The sequence below is a fragment of the Arachis ipaensis genome, chromosome B10, assembly GCF_000816755.2.
Source record: "Arachis ipaensis cultivar K30076 chromosome B10, Araip1.1, whole genome shotgun sequence".
Classification (NCBI taxonomy): Eukaryota; Viridiplantae; Streptophyta; class Magnoliopsida; order Fabales; family Fabaceae; genus Arachis; species Arachis ipaensis.
In genome coordinates, this window is record NC_029794.2 from 54,758,282 (window position 1) to 54,763,276 (window position 4,995).

The 4,995-nt window shown below is 37.8% G+C and overlaps 1 protein-coding gene across 4 annotated transcripts in view; it reads right to left on the minus strand.

The window, feature by feature from the left end:
- The window catches only part of LOC107623019 (GTPase Era), a 5,756-nt gene extending 4,985 nt beyond the window's left edge, over positions 1-771 (minus strand). Inside the window, exons 1-2 of one of the 4 annotated variants that reach the window (XM_016325138.2) lie at positions 460-726; positions 236-335 (exon numbers count right to left, since the gene is read on the minus strand). The gene's annotated coding sequence lies outside the window, so the exon portion shown is untranslated. Of the gene's footprint in view, positions 1-235; positions 336-454 lie in introns of all 4 variants that reach the window. The other 3 variants (XM_016325139.2, XM_016325140.2, XM_016325141.2) reach the window with 3 other exon arrangements.

The window sequence follows — 4,995 nt, forward strand, 5'->3', positions numbered from 1 at the left end:
TATCCATAGCAAAATGATTAGATATTGTCCGAATGTTTCCATATGATGAATGATGTATATAATGTTTTATCAAAAAATTCGTCATCAAGATTCTTCATGAAATTGAAATCTACAAGCTTCGATCCATGAAATTGAAACAAGTCAAGAATTAAGATGAAATCAAAACAATAGCATACACCTTAATTCACTTTAACAGAACACACCCAAAATAACAAATTGAAAACAACATCAATACCTTGACTTTCAGAGCCGATGGACCACTAATTCCAACCGTAACAAGACATTCCTTTTCCTCTCATAGTTCTTGCGTTCTTGAACAGATTTTACTAAAGATACTGCACAGTTTGAGTATTTAACAACCACATCTTAGCAAGACACCACAAATATCATTAATTAAGAAAATTACACATGAAAATTCAGAAAAATCACAAGATAAAAAGCTAGCAGAACAAACCTTACCAGAATCGACAGGAACCAGTGACGGATAGCGCGCGGTGAGGGCGAGCAAGAGAAGAACGAGACCAGAACGACTGAAATGGAGCGAGGGGAAGCAGAATGAGAGCCGAAGACTGAAACAGAACTCCCCTCGAAGCTGAAAAAGCTGTGATGAGGGTTATGGTTGGCTAACTGAGAGAGAGAGAGAGAGAGAGAGAGAGAGCACGGCAATGCAGTCACCGTCAAGTGAGAGGGAGTGAAACTGGGGGTATGTGAGAGAATTAGGATCAGGTGGTAGGATGATCCGAAAAACAGTTGAAAAATAAATGGAATAAATTATCCATTTTGGTTTTTAGAAGATTCAATTTTTGATACACAAAAAAGAGTTAAATCTCAATTTGACCCCTGAAATTTGGCCTGATACTCAGAATGACCCCCATAATTTCGTTGGCTCCAATTAGAACCCCCAAATTTACAATTGTGGCTCCAACTTGCCCCTGCGATCATCTCCGTCACCGGAATGCTGATCTAGCGTAATTGCATGACATGGTAGACACTACTTAAACAACGACGCATTGGCTTCGCGTGCAAACCCTTTAGAAACCACGTAGTGTAAGGGTTTTCTTGATGTTTGGCAACTTATGATCGTCGTAGTGGAAAGAAAGAGAGTTTTAACCCAAAAAAACTGAAACGACGTGGTTTCCAAAGGGTTTGGGCGTGAAACCAATGCGCCGTCGTTTAAGTAGTGTCCACCGTGTCATGCAATTGCATCAAATCAGCATTCTAGTGACGGAGATGATCGCAGGGGCAAGTTGGAGCCACAATTGCAAATTTGGGGGTTCTAATTGAGGCCAACAAAATTGTGGGGGTCATTCTGAGCATCGGGCTAAATTTCAGGGGTCCAATTGAGATTTAACTCCAAAAAAGCTTATATTTTAGCCATGATCTTAGTTTGACAAAAAGACGAAACTACTATATGGGTATTTGGATTAATGTTTGAAAACTAATGTTAATATAAGTATGCTTTTATAAGATTAACTAGCATAATTGCCCGTGCCAAGCACGAAAATGTTGAATCATAATAACTATAGCTATATTATTTATTAAGGATATTATATACAATACAAAAATATTGTTTTACATATTAAGGGTATTACAGATTTCATGATTTTTCAAGTAAATATGACAAAATTTTAATCAAATTTATAATAACACATTAAGTATATACTTAGTCAAATAATGACAACAAAATTTGACTTATTATTATAATAAATTTTATATCATTCTATTTGTGAGCAATTATTTATTTTTTACTTATATCTTCACTTTATACACATAGTCAGCATTGACCTGTAAAATATTAGTCTAAAACTCAAATAATTATTCCATAAAACTCATTACTCCATAAAAATTGACATCTACAACTTAAATTTATATTCAAAAAAATTATTCAATTTCAGCTGGCATTTTAACTCATATGACGCATAAAAATAAGAGAAAAATGAATTAGAATTTTATTAATAATAAAGAATTAAAGATGATCATGACAACAGGAAGAGAATAGATCAACCAACTAAAGATAAAGAACAGGTACAAAAAAATATAATTGAGCTCAAAAGATTATAAAGTTAATACCATTTCTTGTCTTGCGAGACATATGGATATAACTGGTAAGCTTTAAAAATGTTGAGACATGAAAATATGGAATTCAGAATTCTAAAATACAATAGATGATGACTACAAATTAATTTAATATAAAAGATGGATGCCTATGTCCTATAAATCTTCCTAAATATCAAGGCCCTTGAGTTTTGATTCCAGTTCATTGGGGTCAGCATTTTCTTAAGAATCCTCATGAATGTCTTCTCCTTCAAGATCTCATCTAAAGTACATATCCAGCATATCAGGTGAATTTTTAAATATATCCTTCAAGTTTTCTATCCCTTCGTCAGATATGAAGTTAGATTAATTTTGATTAAAATTAAATTAATATCAATGTCATTTATGTTTCAATATTTTTATAGAAAAAAAAAATTGTTAGAATAATGTTAACCAAAATCATATTAAAATGTAAAATTACTAAATGAACATTATTTATATCGTTTCTTATATTACATTTGTAATTTATTTTTAACAATAAAATATAATATATTTTAAAAGTATAAATATGAGTAAATAGTCAAATTGGTCCCCGAAAGATAGGTCATTCTTCAAACGAGTCCCCGTAAGATAAAGATAATAAAATTTGTCCCCGAAAAATTTAAAATTGGTAACGTTAGTCCTTCCGTCAAATGTTTCAGTAACGGCGTGAAGATTTGCTGACCTGGCCGTTAGTGTGACACGTAGGCGAAGGATGAAACGGCGTCGTTTTCTTAGTTGCTCCTTTACGACGCTTGGTTTTCATCCCTGTTTCGTATTCTCTCTCAAGTTGCATCCTTCTTCCGAAAAGAAAGAACCCCTGCAATCCCTTCATCTTAGTCGTTTCCTCCAGGAAGACGAAGCATTGAACGGCGACGAGCAGGCTTGACCGACGACGACAGTGTGCTGGAGTTGTTGGTGAGCAGTTTGCGACGAGGTTGGTCAACTGAAAAGGGCACTCCATCGCCTTGCGTGAGAGGTAGGTTAGCTAGCTTTTCTTATTTTGTGAGAGTGATTCTGATTTTATCTCCTGATCAATGTGATTGTATTATCGTTGGACTTCCATTGTTACTGTTTGCAATGTTAGAGTTTAGGATAATGTGTTCAGGCTTAGGGCTTTGGTGATTAGCCATGATATGACCCTGTTTTTGGATTGTTGAGAATGTTGTTTGTGCTATGTGTATGTGCATGTGTGTGTGTTAGATACATTTTGGGAGTTGATGTTGAATATGCTTTGCCTCTCCATGAAATAAATTTGCATCACTTGTTGCTGTTTTGGTTTCAGATGGAAGGTCCCCCAATGACCTTTGTATTTCACCATGGTGGGAAGTTCCAAACAGATGAATCAGGCTATCTGTGTTATGAACCAGATAATACTGAAGTATTAATGGGTGTAGATTCAGACACTCTAGACGTTTTCTTTGTGAAGGGATACTACAAGGAGCTGGGATATGCTGAGATGAACAACTGCTTGTGGAAAGTTCCTGGAACGCTGCTGGAAAATGGGTTGAGGAAGCTGGAAAATGACACGGATCTGTTGGAATTGGTTAAGGATTGCAGGAGGAATCATCACCTCATCAACATCTATTTTGAGCATGTTGTGTCCAAGCCACACGTGGTTGACTGCATGAGTGAGGATGATGATGAAACACTTTGTTTGCCAACCATCCCTGAAGAAGTAGAGAAACCGAAGAAGGACCACAGTGATGCAATGTCCAAAGATTATTGTAAGACAACAAAAAAATCACCTCAGCCAAAAACAGCCAAAACTCAGCCCACTCCTAAGGCTACTCCTCAGCCCACACCTAAGCCAACTCCTCAGCCCACACCTAAGCCCACTCCTCAACCCACACATAAGCCCACACCTAAAGTCACACCTGAGCCCACTACTCAGCCCACTCCTAAGCCCACTCCTGAGCCCACACCTAAGTCTAACCCCCAACCCACATGTACGCCCACACCTGAGCCAACCCCAAAGCCCAAGTCCAAGCCCATGCAAAAGCCCGTCCAGCAACCCCAACCTTGGACTAAACCCTAGGCTGCTAAAGGGAGTAGCAAGGCTACAGCAGCCGACAAGATCAGCAAGAAGGTGAAAGCCACAACCAGTACAAGATCTGGAAGGCAGGCTAAGGCAACTCCAGTTGCAGATGATAGTCAATCTCATGATTCAGATTCATATGATAGTGCTGAAGACAGTTTGTACAAGCCACCAAAAGGTGCAGGAGATTTCATATACAGTAGTGAGAGTGATAGTGGAGTTGATGGAGTAGAGTCTTTCTGGGCCAAGAAAGTAGAACACAGAGAGAAACATAGGCCTGCTACTGACAGAAGAAGGGAGAAAGCTATTGACACTGATGACTCCAGCTATGAGGACATCGAATCTGATGAATGCTCTGATGTAATTTAATGATGTAATTTAGTTTTTCTACACAAATCTTATGGTATTTTGATGTAATTTCAGATTCAGATGACGAATTTGATTGGGAAGATTCATCAGATGGAGATGAATGGAAGTCAGAAGACTCTGCCCATGAGTTAGACTCTGAAGATGAAGGGCCAGCTGTGTATCCACATTATAATGACAAGGCCAAATTTGGTGATCTGAAGTTTGAGGTAAGTATGGTTTTCAAATCCAAGCAACATTTTATGGCTGCCACTAGAGATTACACTATACAATGGGGTAGGAATATTAGGTTCTGTAAGAATGACAAGGTTAGAGTGAGGGCGGTTTGTAAGTGTGAAGACTGTCCATGGGTAGTATATTGTAGACACAATCCCAGTGATGGTTCCTGGCAGATAAAAACACTAGTTGACAATCACACTTGCGCAAGAAAGCGAAAAAACAGAGCTGCTACATTAGAATGGACTGTGAACAAGTTATACCCAAAACTTAGGAAGCACCCTAAGATGAAGCATAGGGAG